Source organism: Conger conger, chromosome 6 (genome assembly GCF_963514075.1).
Source record: "Conger conger chromosome 6, fConCon1.1, whole genome shotgun sequence".
Taxonomy (NCBI): Eukaryota; Metazoa; Chordata; class Actinopteri; order Anguilliformes; family Congridae; genus Conger; species Conger conger.
The window spans coordinates 7,583,832-7,591,331 of record NC_083765.1 but is presented as its reverse complement, the minus strand read 5'-3'; the positions used below and the strand labels follow the sequence as shown (position 1 = coordinate 7,591,331).

The 7,500-nt window shown below is 47.6% G+C and overlaps 1 protein-coding gene across 1 annotated transcript in view; it reads right to left on the bottom strand.

Annotated features, from left to right (window-relative positions):
• The window catches only part of LOC133131309 (receptor-type tyrosine-protein phosphatase delta-like), a 391,331-nt gene that overhangs the window by 131,533 nt on the left and 252,298 nt on the right, over nt 1-7,500 (bottom strand). The window lies entirely within an intron of this gene.

Here is a 7,500-nt window from a genome sequence, read left to right as displayed (position 1 = left end):
CGCCACGCTACTCCGCTCCGCTCACAGCTATCGAACATGACATTCGCCGTAGCTTTTATTAATCTTTTCGCACTGTCACTTTGATTTAAGGCCGTCGCTCCTATCGGACCGTTTTCACACGTCGACGCCGCGCGCTGACACGCCGGATCAGCACACGCGTGTGACGGCGGCGGCTCTCCGGCTTCCCCTAAGCCAAGTAACGCGATTCCCACTCTCGTCGCCCTCCTGAAGCAGCTAAACGCAGCCAGCGCTGAAGCCTGCCAGCCAATCACCTCTCAGCGTGGTTGTTACTTGTTCGTACGTATGTCTGTGTATGTGTGTCATGCCTTTCCGTAGTACTTCACATCGATCCCTTTGGGGCTAAGCCGAATAGCTCAGTAGGTGTTACATTTTTTTTGCTGTTTGTAATCCTTTTTCTTCCCAGCACACCGATTTATGGGAAAATGTTTAGCTTCTGATGGCTTTTTTTAGAGCAGGTTTTTTTGGAATGTTTTATTCAAAATTGTTCTAGAATTCTACCGCACTCAGTTGCCAGTAGTGATTGTTGCATCAGCATTGGAATGTTCAGCTAAGAACATTCTAATCACGTATTTGTGCGATCTTACACCTGAAAGGGTTTAAGGATATCATGTGTATTTTGGACCTTGGTCGGCGTAATTGCACTCTCCGGTGGTGTTTTGCGTAAGCTGGCTGGGAATGTCGCCGGACAGGTCCGGCACTATTGATCCTAACGATCAGGTGCATACACCCGCATTCTCGGACTCAGTAAGTGGCATAAAAGTGTCCGCAGAATGAATGCGACACCGTGGAATGTGTAATGTCTTTGTCTTGGGGATTTGGGACTCCAGGGACCAAACAGCCACAGGGACATGATGGGACATTTTAAAATGTAATTCCAGGTCATGAAATAGACATGGTATGGGGTGCGTAGGAGGGGGGTAACCTAATTTGTGGCGGCCTGACCCGGCTGAAACCTCTTGCCCGTGTCTGTCACAAAGCCCCCTTCAGTCTAGATTAATGGGCCTTCCTCCGCCCAATATGCCCGGCTTTGTGAGTTATTATCCCAGTGACCTGTTGGGTCTGTACAACCAGGCAGAAAGTCAACTGCAAGGTTATTCCCAGCATGCGTTTAGGAGCAGGTGGGACATTGAAGCACAGACCACCATATTAAACATGTCAGCCACTGAATGTGCAGCATCTATTCTTATATTAACCTGAACTGTAGTAAAATGCTTCCTGTGGCTATATACACACATACTACACTGATCTTTAGCACCACAAACATCAGTCTTAATTCTTCACAGTACAAAGATGGGCGTCACTGCTCAGAAGAGTATGAATTAGGCTCTTTGAGAGAATGTTTGAATCTTGAGCAATCTCCCCACTGGTGAGTACATAGCTCAGCGTAGACCTGTAGCGTAGTGGTTAAGGTACATGACTGGGACCCGCAAGGTTGGTGGTTCGAATCCCGATGTAGCCACACTCAGATCCGCACAGCTGTTGGGCCCTTAACCCTGCATTGCTCCAGGGGGTGGATTGTCTAACAGTCTAATCAAGTGTACGTCACCCCGGATAAGAGCGTCTGCCAAATGCCATTAATGTAACGAGATGTAAATGCTGCTTGAAGTACAGTGGTGATTTCACCTGGCTGGTTTTCATCGCACTGGAACCACTGCCTAACCGACCCTGCCCCCACCCCATCCCCCCCGCCCCCCCCCCTCCCCCGTCCCCCCACCGTCTCTGCTCTGCTAGCACTGCCCGTGCAATGGCTAGCGCTACTGCCAGCACCCAGGACCGTATAATACCCCATATACCAACGGCTCAACCTCCACCACTTCAGCCTCTCAGAAAACTGTCAAAACTGTCTTGAGATCATATCCTTTGTCTGTCTGCTCATCTATCAGTCCGTCTGCTCATCTCTCAGTCTGTCTGTACATTCATCAGTCTCGTACCGCGGCATGTAAAAATAATGAAATGAAATCTGTGGGCTTTTAAGAGGCACGTCCGTAGAGAAGCGGAGGAAAAAGTAAATGGATTTTCGCAGGAGTCGATGAATAATTCTCCATGCGGCTGTCAGCTCGAAAGCATTGATCTCTGAAGGAACAGGAGTATTAGAAATTTAACAGTTCGAGACCAGAACTGCATACCCTATCTGACATTCAAACTGACTGAAAACGCATGCCTTTGATGCTCTTATCGACTGGACTTCATAGTCAATATAAACCGTCATCGCTGTAAATAAGTCTACTTGACTGAAAAAAATTAATAAAAAATAGGGATTTTTTTTTTTTCTTTTAGTTCTGTTCCTCATTTACCATTCAGGCATGAAAGGAATTCTGGGTGTTGGAGTTGTAACAGCGATTGTACAAGGTTGTTTTAGCACTGAGATCCATTATTTAAAACTACACTACGAACATAAAGTGAAGCTCTAGGCATACACATTTCACTGAAAGGGCAGCACTATAATTAAAATGCCATGTGTTTCCTATTATCTAAATGCTAATTTGGTGCGATATACCCTGAGCTAAATTACTGAAATGAGCATTACTTCTACAAAGACCATTGAATTGCCACTGGATTTTATCCCTTCAATTACTTAGCACAATAAGAGATAATTTACCTGTCATAGCATGGATAATGTGAGTACTTCCCAAAGGCAAATAGCTTTGCATTTGTGTGTGTGTGTCCACGCGCATGCGTGCGTGCGTGTGTGCGTGAGTGTGTGTATGTGTGTGTAAGTGTGTGTGTGTGAGTGTGTTTCCATGACTGTAAGGTGCACACACAGATGTCATGGTAATTATATTGCGGGTAATGACACATTGAGGGTGGCCCGTAGCGTAGAGGTTAAGGTACATGACTGGTACCTGGAAGGTTGGTGGTTCGATCCCCGGTGTAGCCACAATAAGATCCGCACAGCCATTGGGCCCTTGAGCAAGGCCCTTAACCCTGCATTGCCCCAGGTGGGATTGTCCCCTGCTTAGTCTAATCAACTGTAAGTTGCTTTGGATAAAAGCAACAGATAAATAACTGAAATGTAATGATTTGTGCATGTAGGCTCTGCCTGTCATGTCAGACAATCCAACCGGGTTGAGTTGAAGGCAGAAACCACAGAATACTGGATAGATTCAATACGTGGTCTATGAATCTGAATACCTATACCCATTGCTCATAACTGCATTTAAATCACACATTGGTGCCTCACTGATGCAAGTTAAGAAACTGTATCTAAATGCAGTAAGTGAGAATATATACACTGCCCCTGCTAAAAAGGAGCATTTGGAGTAATATTTATTTATTTTTTAATAAATAAATATTACTCCAAATGCTCCTTTTTAGCAGAGGCAGTGTATATATCTGCAGTAGAAGTTTTTTTTTTGTCACACAATTGATTGTGTGATATTTTTATCATGGTTACAATTAGTCTGAATGCTGAGACGTCTGCTTCATAAACAAAAATTCTGTCCATAATTTTACTGAATATTGAAACAAAAAGTCATGCAAACTGGACTTTCTGCGCATCCCGGCTCAGACTGCGGAGTTGGCAACACTGACGCAATCAAAGCAAGCTGAAATAACAGCCCAAAACAGAGCGAGCGTTCTCTCAGGAGCCAGACACGCACAGGTGGGGAAAAGTTGCTTGAGCACTGAATTCGTCACAACAGAAAAGTTTCCACCTGCTTCCTGTGCGCTTTCTGCTCCGGGGCAGACTGAGGGACTGAGCGAGCCATCGGCCCGGATGCAACCGAGCAGCTAAATATACCGCTTCCGTGCCAAGACGGACCGAATCTTCCGCACCATCTGGAGACGCCTCAGCAGGCCAAATTACACCAGCGTCGGCCTCAGCAACGCTCCCCACCCGCCCACGGTGGGGAAACGGGGTGCAACGGCGCTGCGAGCCAGGAGTCCGTGTCTCAATTATTCCAGCCCCCTTATTAAAACGAGGAACACTGCGACTTGGCCGTGGGATAATCCCTCCGGGGCAGCGCGAGGGAGTCTGTCACTGTGCATCCGTCTGTCCGTCTGTCAGCCTGTCCACCGCAGCACGCGGAGGGCCCAGGAGGGCCCAGGAGAGCCCAGAGGGCTGGTGGGGAGACTGCTGTCAGGACCACGCGGCGGACGAACGTCTGACGCAAAACTACCGTAAACGAAGAAAACAAAATGCTCCGGAATGCGCCCTGCTCTATAATAGCTACGTTTTCCTTCCAGAATTTACACCAATTAGTGGAAATCTAAACATCTGAGCCTGGCGGGGTTTCCGTTAGGATACTCATTTTCAGCCCCAATAAACAATCTCTGCGCGTCATAAACAAAACCATCTCAACCTGAAGAGGGGTTTTCGAAAACCGCGCGGCATTGGGGAAGTAACTCAAAACATAAAAAGCGCTTAATGGAGACACAGTTAATCACGGAAGGGGCTGCTTCTCTCTCTCACAGCCCTGCGGTGCGGGCGGAACTGGACGGCCGCTCGTTCGCCCGACTGTAAAGAGTTTATTAACGGGGCTGTCGGTGCCCTGTTAAAGGACCTGTAATGAGCTTGCCCTGCGCTTGTGTCGGTTGATTCTGGCGGGGGTCCACGTGCTGACGCGCAGTCTGAGAAGCCATCAGGAGGGATATACAGTGTGTAATTACCTCTTTAAAGATCCTAATTGAACATTTCATTAATGAGCTGGCAGTATATTCTGCTACAGCACCACTGGGAGGGAGCGTATGTCGAGAGACGGGCGGAGCCGTTCCGCGTTTTAATTCCGTTCCCCCCCCAGAACTGCACGGACGCAGCCCCTGTTCCGACTCCACGCACGCGCTCTTTCTTAAACTGCCCCATGCGAGACAGAACGCATTCGCTGATCTTTAAAACGCTAGAAGTGGGGAATATCGCGGAGCCTGCCAAGGAAAGCAGATATCTGTGGGGCAATCTACTGCCTTTCAATTTGCCTTTTTTTTTTTTTTGTTCAGTTACAGGCCCACCGTGTGCTAGCTCAAATAAGCAAGATGTTTAGTTTCACCAGTGCCAGAATGCACAATTTCGCCGCGCTGTTCTAGCTTGAAATTAACTTCAGTAATGTGCGCCGTTTATTTTTAAGATTTGAGTTCAAAGCCTGCAGTGTTTTTTTAAAAAGCACACAAGCGAAATGCGTTTTTGCTGGGAACGCTGGGCGGTTTTCTCACCGCTCCCTCGTCTGGGTCCGTCCGTTACAAAAGGCGCCGGGCATCGTAAACCCCGTCTCCGTCGGTAAACAGCGGCCGGAGGAGGTGGCTGTCTGTCAGCTATCGCTTGGCCATGTGAAAGACTGTCACGCTTAACCAAAGCAAATCCCAACCCCAATTACACATATCAATCCAGCACCCCAGAGGAAGCCGCCCGCCGCCGCGGCTCCTCCTGAAGTCGGGTGTGTCGTTCGCCGGAAGATGAAGCGCGGCCAGCCCACCACCCCCGCTGCGGCGGCTGACGGCGGGTTCCCTTGATGGTTGACGGTAGCCACGGGGTTCCGCAAAGGCGACGGGCGAAGGAAAGATGAGGCAGGAAACAGTAATGTCACTTTCCCCCCACCCCCGACACACTATTATAGAGATAATGGGAGTTATAAAAATCATAATAAATATCCATATCTGATCCTCTGCCGCCATCCAAGAACGACTCGCTCTCACTGTCTGTGCCTCATGCTCGCAGGACTCACAGACAGCACGACAACAGCAACCGAAATGGATATGAATGAAATCACGTGAAGAACACAATCTGTTTTTTGATAATTGAAGAAAATAGCCCCAGATTTCCATTCCAATCTGGTATAGAAGGCTCAGGCTGCTATCTTTTTTTGTTGCTTAATCACTTTTCATTCATTCCAAACACTGTTGTGCGAGAAGTGATTAAATGATGTTTAATTCCGTCACTCAGCGAAAGACAAAGTGCATTGCACTTTGATTGAATATAAGCCTCCATTTTGGCAATCTGGTGCACACTGATCCACAATGGAGATTAAAGCAGTTTGACATACATTATAAATCAGAAAAAAAAGGGACATTTCTCTCGCCAGTGACTGCCTTGTTTTTTTCCATAATAGTTTCTTCTCCTTTCATCAACACTGTTTTGTTACAGAAAACTACGAAGAAAAATCCACAGACCAGCGGAAAAGGAGAAGAAATGGCAATGCGGGTACATTACATTGCTTTACATTACATTACATTATTGGCATTTGGCAGACGCTCTTATCCAGAGCGACGTACAACAAAGTGCATACCCATAACCAGGGATAAGTTCGCTGAAAGACCCTAGAGGGAAGTACAATTTCAACTGCGGGTACGTTCTCCCCCTCGTGTGCCGGCGCTGAGCGGATCCACGGGCCTGCAGCGTGCTCAGGAGAGGGCTGACCTGAGGGCCCCGGTTTGGGGCCCCTCTGGCCCCGCGGGCTGGGACACGTCAGCGCGACGCTACGGCCGGGGGGGTCCTCACTCATCCGCTGACCGTTCAGAGGCGCGTTATTGAGGTCCCGTAGGGTGACACACCATGCGTCACGCCTGCTGACTGCCTGGGCTCCTGAGACCGCAGCCCAGCCTGCTGCCGGGTTACTGAGCCAGTAAGCAATGCCCCTTAAGTAAAGAACCCTGAAATTACTGAAAGTGCCACAACAATCCCCAAAGTGCCTGCAACCTGCAGTAATCCAACAGGACTTTTGTTTAGGGAGAATAGGCTTAGTTTGTGATTGAAAGAACTGAAGAGCATCTTTGCCTCTTTTTTCATGAAGAGATGGGGAAAAGTTGTTTTAAAAAGGGCTTGCAGTGTTTTTTATCATTATTCAGTAGAATGACCAAAAATAGCCAAGAACAGTCAAGACAAAGGCACTCATTTCACAGAAAATGACATAAAAGCCTTTATTTAAAAGCTATTCAACACTGTTCGTGACGTAAACCCTGACTGTGTTGGTTAGACCCGACCCCATCATTCTGGAACATCTGTGGAGTACTGTGAACTTTAGTTGTCTACTTTTTGACAGGAGGGTTTTGAACCTTCTCTGAAGCCTGGTACCAACAATAAAGAGAGAGAGAGAGAGAGAGAGAGAGAGAGAGAGAGAGAGAGAGAGAGAGAGAGAGAGAGAGAGGCAAACTGAAGCTGGTACCATCACTAAAAAGAGAGAGAGAAAAATCCTTTGATGTAAAAATATGTACAATGAACAAAAGATGCAAGCGAAGTAAAAATAGCATCTACCTTGAATTATTAAAGACATCCTTTTAACCAATGGCGCGATGCCACCACAATTTCCGCTTTAAAGACCAGTCCCAGGAGCCAGTGAGCTCCCGCACTGTTTATTCAATTAAACCAGGAAACACAGGGGCTGCTGGGTGGCTCACCCTGTTAATGTACGGGTCTACTGAGTGATGGGTCTCACCGTGTGGTATCCGCGCCTATGCACCCTGATCATTCCCGGCCTGACGGCAGACCTGAACAGCAATGCACAACTGCTTGGATTTGATAGATGGTTTTCTATGATAGAAAAAAAACTGGAA